Raw genomic sequence first — 16,247 nt, forward strand, 5'->3', positions numbered from 1 at the left:
TATATTTTAGTAGGAGAGACAAAAAGTAAAGAAGATAAATAGGAAAATATATGGTATAGGAAAGACTGAAGGTGGGAGGAGAAGTCAGAAGGAGAAGAGGATGACAGAGGATGAGATTGTTAGATGGTATCACCGACTCAATGGACATGAGCTTGAGTAGGCTCCAGGAGTTGGTGATGGACAGGGAAGCCTGGTGTGCTGCAGTCCATGAAATTGCAAAGAGTCAGACACAACTGAGCAGCTGAACGGAACTGAATGGGTGGGCAGGAAACTGCCCAGAGAAAGAATATCTGAGTAAGAGCATATGAATAAAGGTCCAAACCATAAGGGTGTATTTGGAGGAGATCCAGGCATAGGGAAGAGCAAGTGCAATAGCTCTGAGACAGGAGAATGCTTAACAAGTTCAGGAAAAACAACGTGGAGGTGTTGTAAAATGTTTTTATATCCACAGAAAACCTGCAAGTTTTATCAGGTAGATCTATTTTACAGATCCTCAGGGATTCAGCCTTCTTCTAGTTCATGCTGTTTCTAGGGAATAGCCTTTATCCTCAGAATCTAACACAATCCTACTTGTATTCTAGAGCCCAGGCTTAGTGGAAGAGAAAAAATGCAGCAAAGTATGCGCAGTAATTGTACCATAGGGAAAGTTCACAGAGGCTGCCAAAGCAAATGTCTGCTTACATGCCACTAAATAATGCTTAGTAATCTTCCTACACTTCATTACAAGGGAGGCTGGGAAATCCACTCTTCTTTTATGGGAAACTATTTGCATGGCTAAGCCTTCAATCATTATGGAAGAAGGGGTGAAATATTTGGGGGACAACTAGCAGTCTCTGCTGCCTTCCACCTCACTTCCTTATGAACAGAGAACAAGATGATGAACTTTAAAAGATACTGGTGATGTTTTCTTTTAAGTCATCTGTGTGTAACAAATAAGATCACCAACTCAAGAAAAGTTAGGACAATGCGACAATATTTGAAAATTAGAAAACATAGGTTGATTTTTACAAGTGATGTCTACATTTATGGACTTAGCTCAGTTCTTCTGCTACTGAGAGAGACACCTCCTTGTGCCTCCTACACAATATTTTTGCCCAACCAGTCAACTAAAGAAATAGAAAAATCACTCCACAGAATTCTCTAAAGTAAGTGAAGCTTTGTCATATATATAAATGGATTTGTTAGAATAAAGTGAAGAAAAAAATGTTATGTTCTCATTATATCTCCTTTTAAAGAAAGAAAATAAAAGGAGGTTAGAAAGCACATAATCGGCTTCGACTATTCTATGGAATTAATTTTAGATATCAACTGAGTACTTTCCTAGAAAGTAGGGCTTTTGACATTCATTAAAATATGTAACAAACTTAAAAAGGAATACTGTTTCTTCTTTCTTTTATAAGTGTGAGTGAAATACAATAAACTGAGAGGTCTCTTCAAGACCTTTCAATTTAAGAAAACAAAGTATTGTACAAGTTTTTCTTATAGTTGAAAACTGTTGAAGTGAATAGTTTTGACTTCTGGTTTACTGATGAAGAGGGACACCCAGAGAAGCCATCAGATAAGCTCAGTTTTGATAGTGCTGCCTGGACGAGAGGTAAAAGAACCAGCCATCTCCTAAGAAAGCTATTATTTTTGACAGATGCTCATTCTCAATTTTGTAAATTCAAATGTTCTATAGAAGATTCAGATAAGCATCTGAACTTCTGTTTCATTTCTTAAATCTACTGAGCCTGAACTCTGAACTTTTTTGAGATTTACCCATTCACAACTCCTTTTTTTTTTTTTCCCCTTCACCATACTTTAGAAAAAGAGATTGGCCTTTTCATGACCTAGTTGACTTCCCAGTCTCCAACTCAAGTCTTATTCTCCATTTAATTCCATCAAACCTAACAGAACCCTGAAACTCATGTTTTGAATGCTCCACTAGTGTTTAAACATTTTCTGTTCATTTCCCCAGTTGTTGGTAATTCTCTTTCTAGAAGGTCTATAATTTGGGGGTGAAGTGAAATTGTTTGTTTTTTCTAAAAACATTCTCAGCTCTTAAGAGTCCTATAATTGAATAAGTCTTGCAATAGAATCAATTCTTGGAAAGGTTTTTTTTATGACTTGTTTTATTGCTCTTGTTTTGCTGTTGATGTAAAAGACCCAAACCCCAAATTTAGGTTCAATAATGTTCAATTGTCACAGATTATATTGTAATAGCTCTACATAAAAGACCTATAAAACAAAGTGTATTCTTGCACAATGCTTAGTCAGCCACCCTGTTAGTAGTTACCAGACCTTTTTTCTTTTCTTTTCCATTAGCATGAAGATTTTATCTTTATCACATTATCACATTGAGAGTTACATAGAATTAGGATTAAGTTAGTCTTTTTGACCATAGAAGACTCCCCCCACTCTCACACACCTTTTGACTTCTTTTCAATCATTCTTTGTCAATTTGATTAAAGCATCTTTTAAGGACTGTTGAACCACAATGTGGTGTTTCCAATAAATGTTGTTATTAGCATTTGTGCCTGGTTGAGATGAATTTAATGTGCATTGTTTAAACATAGCACACTTAAGTTGATGGCTATTTACAGAAAGCTTGTTGATCAACAGTGTTTGTCTTTAGAGAGAATTACATTTAAGTGCATTAGTTGACATAGCTCTGAATGCATCAATGGTTGGATGTTAGCGTTCATGAAGAGTAAAATGTTGTGCTCCCTCAACCTCATGTTTTACCTACTTGTCATGTTGACCAATTACCTTTTTCCCATTTTGGTATTAGTGATCGTGTAATTTTATGAAATATTTTCTCTTTCTTATTACCAGAATAGTGCATATCCATCAAGGGGATTTTGGAGAATTCAGTAAAGTGCAAAGAAGAAAATCATAGATTCTTACCACTCAGAAAAAAATATGGCTAACATTAATGAAATACTGTAATTTTTAGGACATATTTGCATTTCTGAAACACTTTATGTTTGTCTTTGTTTAAAAATACCATTTCTCTTATACAGTTTTTTGTTCTATAAGTAGACTACTTTGGTTTAAATCCTGACTCTGACACTTACCTTCTCTATTAATTTGAGCAAGTTTCCTACCACCTCTATTAATTTGAGTGTTTCCTAAACTCTGTGATTGTAAATGGGAATAAAATAGACCTATTTTATAGTTATTATAAAAAATATGTGAATTAGTACATCATTAAATGCTACAAATAACTAATTAGAATATTGTTTGACATGTGCTAAACACTTAGTTGTTTACTTTTAATAGCAACTATAGTTATAATTTTATATTCTATGAGGCAAAAGGATATAATTAATCTTTGCCTCCAACACTGGTGTCATATAAAGGACTATTCAATATCCATTCACTCTTTCTAATCTTGGACAATTGAAACACTACTCACCTAGTCGTTCTTGTTGATAGGAATGAGCAATAAAATATCAGTGAAAGTTGTTAGGTGGGATTTCTGGGGAAAATCTCTGTCCCTAGCTATCTGCCTTTCTTCTCTTTCCCAGGATATGGTCGTGATGATTAGAGCTCCAGCAGTCCTCATGGATCCAAAGGCAAGATGGTGGAGGAGAAAGACTTAAGGACCCTAAACTCATGACTGTAGAACCTCCACACTGGCCTTGTCTACCAACTTCTGGACTCCTTTTATGTAAGAGAGAAATAAGCCTGGATTTCAGTTACTAACTTTAGAAAGTAATCTCTAACTAATACATTGGATAGCCAGTGCATGAGGTTTTAAATCCTTTTTCATAACCTTTTAAACTGTTTGTCTGACAATAGTTAGTACTGCTTACAGAGTGCCGTAGGAAGAAAGCTACCTACGATGTCTGAAACTGTCATCTATTAGCATTGTGTTATTGTCATTTTGTCTCAAGTTCTAACAGGACTTCATAGTGGAAAGAATTAATCCTGTCTTACTAGCAGTAAATACTGATATTTGCCTCAGCTCGTAGATCTTAAATTAAAATTTTTCACAAAAGTCTTTTTTCATTATTGAACATTTCCAAAGAATATTTGTGAAATCACCATGTATCTTGAAATCTGACAGTGATGAGTATCTCATTAAAAGGGGATTTCTTTTAGAAAAAACACTTGATGAAGATCTATTCACTTAATTTCTAAAGTGTATAGTATATTATTATTGAGTATCAATCAGTCAGTCAGTTCAGTAGCTCAGTCATGTCCTGGTCTTTGAGAGCCCATGAATTGCAGCACGCCAGGCCTCCCTGTCCATCACCAACACCCGGAGTTCACCCAAACTCACATCCATCGAGTCGGTGATGCCATCTGGCCATCTCATCCTCTGTTGTCCCCTTCTCCTCCTGCCCCCAATCCCTCCCAGCATCAGAGTCTTTTCCAATGAGTCAACTGTTCGCATGAGGTGGCCAAAGTATTGGAGTTTCAGCTTTAGCATCAGTCCTTCCAAAGAACACCCAGGACTGATCTCCTTTAGAATGGACTGGTTGGATCTCCTTGCAGTCCAAGGGACTCTCAAGAGTCTTCTCCAACACCACAGTTCAAAAGCATCAATTCTTCGGTGCTCAGCTTTCTTCACAGTCCAACTTTCACATCCATACATGACCAGTGGAAAAACCATAGCCTTGACTAGACGGATCTTTGTTGGCAAAGTAATGTCTCTGCTTTTCAATATGCTATCTAGGTTGGTTATAACTTTCCTTCCAATGAGTAAGCATCTTAATTTCATGGCTGCAATCACCATCTGCAGTGATTTTAGAGCCCCCCAAAATAAAGTCAGCAACTGTTTCCACTGTTTCCCCATCTATTTCCCATGAAGTGATGGGACCAGATGCCATGATCTTAGTTTTCTGAATGTTGAGCTTTAAGCCAACTTTTTCACTCTCCTCTTTCACTTTCATCAAGAGGCTTTTTAGTTCCTCTTCACTTTCTGCCATAAGGGTGGTGTCATCTGCATATCTGAGGTTATTGATATTTCTCCCAGCAATCTTGATTCCAGCTTGTGCTTCGTATAGATACTGTGTTACACAACAGATTGTTAGAGCTTAATCATCTTGCTTGACTGACACTTTATCCCCATTGATTGGTAACTTCCCATTTCCTCTTCCACTCCCTGGCAACTACCATTTCATTCCCTGATTCTATGAACTTGAGTGTTTTAGAGATCTCACATAAGTTGGAATATCATATAAGTGGAATCATATACTATTTTGTCTTTCTGTAATTGTCTTGTTTCACTAAGCATAATGTCCTCAAGATTTATGCATATTGTGGCATATTGTAAAGTTTCCTTTTTTAAAAAAAAAAAAGGCTGAATAGTATTCCATTGTATGTGTATACCACAGTTTCTTTATCCATTTGTTTGTCAGTGGACATTTAGGTTATTTCAGTATCTTGGGTATTATGAATACTGTTGCAATGAACACAGAAGTACTGATATCTCTTCAAGATCCTGATTGTAATTCTTTTGCATAAATATCCAGAAGTAAAATTGCTAGATCATATGGCATTTCTAATTTTATTTATTTATTTATTTTTTGAGTAAACTGCATGGTGTTTTCCATAGCAATTTCACCATTTTGCATTCCCACCAACATTGTGCACAGATTCCAATAGTTCAACTTCTTTACCAATACTTGTCTTTTGCTTTTTGGCTAATAGCCTTCCTGGCAAGTATGAGGTGATAGCTCATTGTGGTTTTCATATGCATTTCCCTGATTATTAGTGATGTGTTCTTGCCTGGAGAATCCCAGGGACGGGGGAGCCTGGTGGGCTGCCGTCTATGGGGTTGCGCAGAGTCGGACACGACTGAAGTGACTTAGCAGGTAGCAAACACCTTTTAATATGCCTGTTGCCTATTTGTATGGTTTCTTTAGAGAAATTACCATTTAAGTCTTTAGTCCATTCTTAATAGGATTATTGTTAGTTATTATTCCTGTTATTGTTGTTGCCATCATTTTACCTCTGAGTTGTATGAGTTCCTTATATATTTTGGAAACTAATTCATTATAGGATATATGATTTCCAACTATTTTTTCCCATTCCATAGTCTTTTTATTCTATTGATTATTTTCTTTGCAATGCAGAAATTTTTTAGTTTAGCATAGTCCCTCTTGTTTATTTTTTGCTTGTGTTGCCTTTGCTTTTGCTGATTTCATATCCACGAATTTTTGTCAATGCCAATGTCATGAAACTGTTTCTGTATTCTTCTACAAGTTTTATAACTTGGAGTCTTATGCTTAAGTCTTTAATCGATTTTGAGTTGCTTTGTGTGTGTGGTGTTAGATTAAGGTCCAGTTTCAGTCTTGGTATTCAGTTTTCCCAGCACCATTTGTTGACAGAGAGACTACCCTTTCCTTTTTGTGTATTGGCACCCTTGTCGAAGATCAGATGACCGTATATATGTGTGTGGATTTCTTTCTGAGCTCTCAATTCTTTTTTGTTGGTCTACATGTCTGTCTTTAGCAGTGCCATGCTTTTTTATTATTAATGTAGTATTGATAATATATTTTGAAATGAGGAAGTGTGATATTGCTAGCTCTGTTCTCTCCAATGAATAATTTGTACGTTTATGGTCTTTGTGGTTCCTACAAATTTTAGAATTTTTTCCTATTTTTGTGAAAATGTCTTTGGGATTTTGATAGGGATTGCATTTTGAATAGGATGGATATTTTAACAATACTAGATCTTCCGGCTTATGAACATGAGATGTCTTTCCATTTGTCTTTTCTTTAATTTCTTTCATCAGTGTTTTATAGTTTTCAGTGTACAAATCTTTTACCTACTTAGCTTATCCCTACATATTTTTTTTCTTTTTTTTTTAATGAGATTGCTTTCCTATTTTCCTTTTCAAATAGTTCATTGTTAGTGTATAGAATTTCAACTGGTTTTTGTATGTTAATTTTGTATCCTGCAGCTTTACTGACTGTATTTATTAGTCTAACAGTATTTACGAGTCTTTAGGGTTTTCTATATACAAGATCATGTCATCTGGAAATCGAGAAAATTTTGCTTCTTTCTTCATGATTAGGATGCCTGTTGTTTTTTGTTGACTAATTACTCTGGCTAGAACTTCTAGAACTAGGTTAGAGAGAAGTGGCAAGTGTAAATATCCTTGCCATGTTCCTGATTTTAGAGGGAAAGTATGTAATTTTATACCATTGAGATTGATTCTGGCCAATGCTTTTTCTGAATTTATTGAAATGATCCTGTGATATTTATCCTTTTTTTCCTGTTAATGGGGTGAAAGTGAAAGTTTCTCAGTCGTATCCAACTCTTTGTGACCCCATGGACTATGAAGTCAATGGAATTCTCCAGGCCAGAATACTGGAGTGGGTAGCCTTTCCCTTCTCCAGGGGATCTTCCCAACCCAGGGATCAAACCCAGGTCTCTCACATTGCAGGCAGATTCTTTACTAGCTGAGCCACAAGGGAAGTCCTAATGTGGTATATCACATCAATTGATTTTTTAATGTTGAACCATCGTTGAATCTCAAGGATAAATACCACTTAGTCATGGTACATATTTTTTTTTTAATATGCTTAGATTTAGCTTTCTAGTATTTTTTTTGGTAAATTTTTGCATTTATATTCATCAGGGATATTTGCCTGTGTTTTTCTTTTCTTGTGGTATCTTTATCTGGCATGGGTATCAGGGTAATACTGGCCTCAAAAAATGAGTTTGGAAGTATTCTTTTCTCTTAAATTTTTGGAAGAGTTTTTTTCTAGCATTTTATTTTCATCAGGTTTCCATTTTATATCTTTGTCTCTCATTACACACACAGAGACACACATTTCTGTTCCTTTTGACTGCATGGAAACTTGCTGAGTACTATGTGTGTATGTGTGAAAAGCAATACATTTGCTGTGGTACTTAATCAAATCCCAGATATATGCTTTTGAGTTCTTACAATAAAATTTAATGGTCTTGGCAGTTGAATGTTTGGCCTATCTGAGAGGACAATAGCACATGGAGAGAACAAATAAACAAATACTTTGACCATTATAGCTACCCTTGGATTCTTCTACCAGAAATATTCTTTTTCAGAAGTTCTTTGTCATATGAACTATTGTAACCATTGTTGACTATCTATAAATAGGAATGTGTAAATAATTTAATATCTAAAGATTTTTGCCTAAAGTGTTCTCTTTTAAGAAAAGTGATTCTTCACTTAGTCAACTTATATTACTCTTGCACCACCAGTATTACCCCTGCAAAATGCATTTCCTATGTAGTATTTATCTTTAAGTGAAACTACTGCAAATGGGACTTAGAGGTTGCTAACCTTGTCTGATATGGGAAAATTAAGGTCACTTTCCATCTCCATTTTTGTTCCTTTTTACAATTGCCATATAGCAGGCCAAAATGAAAAGGAAGGAAGGGAAGCAAAGAAAAAGCCAGTGGAAGTGCCATTTTGGGACATAAGCTTGATTTACTTAGGAAACTATTTGATATGCCTTAATGCTACCATTAATATCATGTTTATTCATTTAGAGGAAGAAACAACAACAGCTCTAGGTTAAAAGTATATTCATATTTATTTCCTTCTATGATAAACAAACTAAAAAAGTGCACCTTTTTAAAATGGAGAAAAATTGTTTTCAACCTTTAGGGAATATTTATCAATTCTCTGAGAAAAGTTATTAACTTTTTAAAATAAAAAACATGCATAAATGTTTTAAAAATTTCTGTATTGTGATGTTAATTTTGTTTAAAAATTCCTCTTCATTTAGAAGCAATAGTTATATGTATATATTTCACATAAGTTTAATAAAAGGTTCTGTGAGAAAAGCATGGGTATATTTTCAGAAAAATTTCCCCTCAAATAGCTTTCCTCTTTGTCCATGGAATTCTCCAGGCAAGAATACTGGAGTGGGTAGCCATTTCCTTCTCCAGAGAATCTTCCCAACCCAGGAATCAAATCTGGTCTTCTGCACTGCAGGCAGATTCTTTACTGTCTAAGCCACCAGGGAAGCCCAGAAATACCTTCAGCTCAGTTCAGTCACTCAGTTGTGTGTGACTGTCTGTGACCCCATGAATCGCAGCATGCCAGGACTCCCTGTCCATCATCAACTCTCGGAGTTCACCCAAACTCATGTGCATTGAGTCAGTGATGCCATCCAGCCATCTCATTCTCTGTTGTCCCCTTCTCCTTCTGCCCCCAATCCCTCCCAGCATCAGGGTCTTTTCCAATGAGTCAACTCTTCGTATGAAGTGGCCAAAGTACTGGAGTTTCAGCTTTAGCATCAGTCCTTCCAACGAACACCCAGGACTGGTCTCCTTTAGGATGGACTGGTTGGATCTCCTTGCAGTTCAAGGGACTCTCAAGAGTCTTCTCCAACACCACAGTTCAAAAGCATCAATTCTTCAGTGCTCAGCTTTCTTCACAGTCCAACTCTCACATCCGTACATGACCACTGGAAAAACCGTAGCCTTGACTAGACGGACCTTTGTTGGCAAAGTAATGTCTCTGCTTTTGAATATGCTGTCTAGGCTGGTCATAACTTTCCTTCCAAGGAGTAAGCATCTTTTAATTTCATGGCTGCAATCACCATCTGTAGTGATTTTGGAGCCCCTCAAAAGTCTGACACTGTTTCCACTGTTTCCCCATTTATTTCCCATGAAGTGATGGGCTGGATGCCACAATCTTCATTTTCTGAATGTTGAGTTTTAAGCCAACTTTTTCACTCTCCTCTTTCACTTTCATCAAGAGGCTTTTTAGTTCCTCTTCACTTTCTGCCATAAAAGTGATGTCAAATGCATATCTGAGGTTATTGATATTTCTCCCGGCAGTCTTGATTCCAGCCTGTGCTTCCTCCAGCCCAGCGCTTCTCATGATGTACTCTGCATATAAGTTAAATAAGCAGGGTGACAATGTACAGCCTTGACTTACTCCTTTTCCTATTTGGAACCAGTCTGTTGTTCCATGTCCAGTTCTAACTGTTGCTTCCTGACCTGCATACAGGTTTCTCAAGAGGCAGGTCAGATGGTCTGGTATGCCCATCTCTTTCAGAATTTTCCACAGTTTCTTGTGATCCACACAGTCAAAGGCTTTACCTTACATGATTTAAATAAGGAGAACTGGATAGTAATGATATTGTATCTTACTAGAAAAAAAAGTCAAGATAAAATTTAAAGGAACAAGGTGGATCTGTATTGCTTGCCTAATATAAAGAGAAGTAGAAAATCAGAACTGTATTTGGCCGCAAGAACAAGTAAGCTTGGAGTTTTCCTTGTGACTCAGATGGTAAAGAATCTGCCCGCAATGCAAGAGACCTGGGTTTGATCTCTGGGTTAGAAAGAGCCCCTGGAGAAGGGAATGGAAAGCCATTCCAGTATTCCAGCCTAGAAAGTCCCATGGACAGAGGAACCTGGTGGGGTATAGTCCATGGGGTCGCAAAGAGTCAGACACTACTGAGTGGCTAACTCTTTCACTGTTTCACTTTTTCGCAAGTAAACTTGACTATTATGGCTTAAATATGTTTTAATTTTTTCTCACAAAATAGGATATCTGTTGATACCTCATATTAGTACTTCTTGATAATTTTTTCAGAGGTGCATATTATTTTCATCTCTGTGTTCTGCCATGTGTTGTATTTTGTTCTCAGAGTTATTACCTGCGTGCCAAGTTGCTTCAGTCATGTCCATCTGTTTGTGACTCTATGGGCCATAGCTACTCTGTCCATGGGATTCTCCAGGCTTGAGTACTAGAGTGGGTTGCCATTTCCTCCTTCAGGGGATCTTCATGACCCACAGATCGAACCTGTGTCTCTTACATCTCCTGCATTGGCAGGCAGACTCTTTACCACCAGTGCCAACTGGGAAGCCCATAGTTATAATGTTATAATCCCCAAATGGCTGCCGGACCTCAAAGCATTTTTATGCATGTTTTAGGCGTGGATGAAGGGGAAAAACAATGGTGAAAGGGGGAAAAGAGAGAGAGAGATACATCAGCTGAGAGTGTCCCTTTTACTGGGAAAACAAAAATCTGTCTGGAAACCTTACCCAGGAGTTTTCTTTAGATTTTATTGGTTAGGACTATGCCATGTTTTACTTTTAGCTGCAATAGAAAGCTCTGTAGTAGGGAAGTTAAGGGAAGAGATGATTGGGGTGATATTTAGTGAGTCTACTGAACAGATTACCTTTCACCCTTGGCTCCACGTAAAGTTATGTGCTAAAGAAGAGATGTTCCTGAAACTAAATGCAAATCTTCTAAATATCACTCATGTAAATAAATATTCAATATAACATTTTATCCAACAATAAATATTTATTATTTGTCCTTTCTAAATAACTAACTAGATTCTGAAATTAAAATAATTAATATATTACCAGAGTAAGTTAGAAAATTTGACGTGATATCAAATGATAATCACAACTATTACTAGGTACCTAAAATATGCCAGATATTTTAAATTATTAAATAAATAAAATTATTAAAATAAGAACTTAAGGGGGTATTTGTATATCTAGTTGTGATACAAAGAAAATTGATCTAGAGAAGTTAAATAACTTGCCTAACACCCGCAGCTTAAAGAAGTGGACTTTGGATTTCAACCTAGTGCTGACTCAGAGCTAGCAGCTGACTTCCATATCAATTTTATTGAGTAATGAACACTACAAATTAGTGATACATTTAACACAATTTGATTGCATAAAGATTATTTTATGTTTCAGACCATCACCTGTACTTAGACCCAGTTCTGAACTGGACCCTTTAAAAATTCTACCTCCCATTTAAGCTGTATCTTTTATAACTTTATCCTCTTATATAGAGAGATGTCATTTTACTCTACCTTAAAATCATGTATTAGTAAAAATCAATAATAAACATAGAGTTTACATTTAATTTGATTCAAAGACTCAAGTTAGAAGAATAACACTTCTATGAAAGAATTTCAGACATCCTATGACACAAGGACGGAGAAGGCAATGGTACCCCACTCCAGTACTCTTGCCTGGAAAATCCCATGGACAGAGGAGCCTGGTAGGCTGCAGTCCATGGGGTCGCTAGGAGTCATACACGACTGAGGGACTTCACTTTCACTTTTCACTTTCATGCACTGGAGAAGAAAATGGCAACCCACTCTAGTGTTCTTGCCTGGAGAATCCCAGGGGCGGGGGAGCCTGGTGGGCTGCTGTCTCTGGGGTCACACAGAGTGGGACACGACTGAAGCAACTTAGCAGCAGCAGCAGCATGACAGAAGGAAAGGGTTTTTATTTGTTTCATTCTTAGCTGCAGAAGAATGCTGTAATTCCCTCTTGTCAAATGGGTATAATACCATTAATATGACAAGGACTTAACTCAAACTGGTTATATTGGGAATCAGTGTCCTTTTTTTTTTTTTGCTTAGTCCAAAAACTTTGCATTAATCTTTGACTTTTTTTTTTCACACCTTGTATTTGATCTGCCAACAAATCTTAACTCTACTTTCAAAATATATTAAAACTCAATCATTTATCTCCACTATCCACTGCTTCCATCCTGTTCCAAGTTACTGCTTTCTCTATCTGAATTATTGCAGTAGCCTCTTAAATGACTTTCCTGTTTTTACCTTTGACCCTCACCGTTCTGTCCTGAAAAGAGAAACTAGAAGGATCTAGTTAAAATGGAAATGAGACCATGTCACCCTTCTGCTTTCAACCTTCAATAGCCCCATCCCAAGCACTATAAAAACCACTCTTTACAGCCTGAAAAGCCTTGTGTAATCTAGCCTACAGTGTTTCTTTGATCTTACCTTCTCCCTTTCTTTCCTGCTCTTTGCTTTAGCTGTAAGGGCTGCTTTCAACATCTTAAACTAGTCAGGTTTTGTCCCATCTCAGGGCCTTTGCATTGCTTTTCCTGCTATCTGGGCTGTTCTTTCTCAGGTATTGGCATTTCTAACTCTGTTATTTCTTTTAGGTCCTTACTCAAAATCCATGTCTACCAGTAGGCTTTTCCTGTACCTTATTAAAAATTTCAATACTCTTCCTTTAATTTTATGTTTCACTTTCCTACCTTTTTACCTTTGGTACAATATCAAACATTCTATCTCATGTTGAAAAGCTGACATTTTAATCTGTTTGTCTTCTGCCTAGTCCAAGTTCTTAGAACCTTCCAAGAACATAAAAGATTCCTAATAAATATTTGTTGGTAGAATGAACAACAAGTGAATGAATGAATGTGCAAGTCAATAAAAAATCAATCTGTTAGTATTTAAGTTTTTCTCAGCTTGTTAGTTAAAATCGTTGTGGCTATTAAATCATTTGCATGATTTAAAAAAAATTTGTTGAATCTGTTATACCTCAATATCAATATTAACTGTCTAGAGAGGATGTTAGTTTATTATTATATTATTTTAGATCCTTGATCCTGAGGTTTCATTTTGACCTTCAAATCTTTCAGTTAGTGAAACTGGAAGGATGTTTTAGAACTTTTATATGACTTTTGGAAACTCGGCCATGGATTACATTTCTGCTTTTTTTTTTTCAAGATTTATTTTAGCTTGTTAAAATATTTTGTGTTAATTATTTTATACTTTCATTTTTATTATGCAAAATTATTCAGAATAAAACATGCATATTCTAAAAAAAAAGGGTAACATGCGGACAGTGTTGCAAAACTCCAGGTGGGAGCTGTGACTGTCATGTAAAAATGACATATGTAAAAGTTATAAAATATACAACTGAAGTGTTTGAAGGAGAAAGGTGTCATTTGGGGGAGATTTATTCTCAAAGTCATAAGGAAAAAAATGGGAAGGGATCCCACCTGTTTCTTCTAGAGGTTCTCATTGCATTGCCATGTTTAATGGCAATTTATGTGCTGTATTACAAACAATTTAAATTTTTTAACAAAAGGCAAGCTCTTACCTTCTGGAAAATAGACCAGTTAGAAAAATGATGCACAGTTGCAGAGTTAAATCTGTTCATTTTGTCATTAGAACCACTTAAGTTCACAAACAGTGATATGGGAAGGCACATAAAAGAAGTCCTTCTTTTGATTTGCCTGACATATGTGAAAAAAATCTTTAAAAATAAAAAATAAAATTAAATTAAAAAATAAATTTAAAAAAAAAAAATATATATACATTTGTTCTTTTTCAAAATAAAATTAATCACTAGTAAAAATGCACACATTTTAAGTGTACAGTTTCATGACTTTTGACAAAGGCACACAGCCACCCATGTGAAGAACAGACATTGCTGCCATCCCAGAAAGTATCTTGAAATATCTTCAAGTCTTTTCCCTGTGAATCTTCTCCTTTATCCAGAGACAAACACTTTTTGATTTTTAAAGCTGTTGATTTAGTTTTGTACAATATTGTCCTTTGTGTTAATGGAACTGTGTACCCTTTTATTTTCAGTTTATTCTACTAAGCATAACATTTGTTTGACTTATTCATGTTGTTGTGTCTATCAATATATTTTTTATTGCCAAATAATACTCCACTGCATAAACGTATTAAAATTTGTGCATTCCCTTCTTGATGGAATTTGAGTTTCTAGTTTTTGCTACTTATGAGTAAAGCTTAGTGAATATGTATTTTTATTTTTTGGTAAAAGTCTAGGGATAGAATTTCTAGAACAGAGAACAAGGGCATATTTATAGTTTTATAAGAAAGTGTCAAAACTTTCTCCAAAGTCAGGGTACTATTTTACACTTCAAATTATCTATTTGTTATTTTTTTAAAAACCATATAGACTTGTGCAGTTTTTAACAGAAGAAGGTCATTTGGGGAGCTTAGATTAGGTGCCAGTGTCATACTTTACATACATTAAATGGTGTCTGAATACCTACAGTATTCATTTTCTCCTGAGAAAGAAAATTGCAATGTTTTTTATTTTCTGATGATCAGCTATGAAACAGAATGTTTTAAAAGTCTGCATATCAAAAGAGTAGCTTAATAAGTAAGCTACTTATTAAGTAAGTAATAAAACCACCCACTTAATAAATAAGAAGATAATGAAGTTCTAGGGGCTTCCCTGGTGGCTCAGTGATAAAGAGTCCACTTGCCAATGCAGGGGACACAGTTTCTATCCTTGGTTAGGGAAGATCCCACATGCCTCAGGACAGCTAAACCTGAGCCCTACAACTACTCAACCTGTGCTCTAGAGCCCATGCTCCATAACAAGAGAAACCACCACAAGGAGAAACCCACACACTGGAGCTGGAGAGTAACACCTGCTCTCCACAACTAGAGAAGGCCTGCATGCAGCACCAAAGGTCCAGAGCAACCAAAAATAAATAAATAAATCTTTAAAAAAGTATTTAAAAATAAATAAAAATACAACTTTACTGGAAAAAGAAAGAAAGTTCTAAACTATGGCTATCATGGAAATTAGTAATTCTACTTATAATTTGAGCTCACCATTTCAATTTTTCCCCCAGCTTGTGTGTGTGTGTGTCTAAGTAGATCTATATAACAGTCTTTATTATTTGTGCTTCTAGGCACTTCTCTAAATTCATTACAGAGTGGGTATCACATTCATCCCCTGAATAAACAGAACAAAATTCTTCTCCAGTAGGATGCAAGCAGCAGTCTTAAAACCATTTTTATTACATATATGTAAAAAAAAAAAATCCTTAAATAATCTGCTTGTCCTCCTTGTGCAGGGGCCAGGCTAATCTTCTCTGTACTGTTTCAGTTTATTATATGTGCTCCCTACTAAACTTTTAAAATTCATCAAACCCAAAATATATTGTGACAAACCACCTTTAATTTTTCCCACCCACATTTTATAGATTTTAATATTCTAAGTTTTTCACTTATCAAAATTTTGTTTTTTAAGAGTTTTCTTTAACATCATAAAGAGCATAAAGTTTCTGAAACCCCTCTACCTCTTTGAAAAAGGGAGTTATATTTTGAAATAAGTTTAAAAGGAGCTCCATTCTGGAAGAACTTAAAATCAGTTCTGAATTTACTGTCTAGAATACCAGGCAAAAATCCATCATCCTCAACCTTTACAGTAGGTTGTGAAGCTAACAGTAAGCTTCCTAAAATGCATGTACTTTCACAATCCTATTCTTATTGAAAATGTTTTTCCTCAGAAACATACTTGTGTTTGAGAAAAAACAACTACAGGGCAAAAATTTTTGAGAGGAAGTTGAAAATAGGTACCATGGAAAATATTATTATTGATTTTCTTTTTTATAAATGTGTTTGGCAGTGAATGTGAACTGAGCTGTCCAGTGTAAGCATCCAGAAAATTTCCCCCATTGGTAATATAGTAGAGTTCTCTTTCAGTAAACATTTGCTTTCAAAAATCATAAAAGGTCAGTTTTGGCCAAC

At 35.7% G+C, this 16,247-nt stretch overlaps 1 non-coding gene across 1 annotated transcript; it reads right to left on the reverse strand.

Moving 5' to 3' along the window:
• Positions 1 to 15,526: 15,526 nt before the first annotated feature.
• Positions 15,527 to 15,629, reverse strand: LOC138984946 (U6 spliceosomal RNA). The gene has a single exon (XR_011462196.1). It is a non-coding gene; the product is annotated as a U6 spliceosomal RNA (small nuclear RNA).
• Positions 15,630 to 16,247: the final 618 nt, after the last annotated feature.

Source organism: Bos mutus, chromosome 2, assembly GCF_027580195.1.
Source record: "Bos mutus isolate GX-2022 chromosome 2, NWIPB_WYAK_1.1, whole genome shotgun sequence".
Classification (NCBI taxonomy): domain Eukaryota; kingdom Metazoa; phylum Chordata; class Mammalia; order Artiodactyla; family Bovidae; genus Bos; species Bos mutus.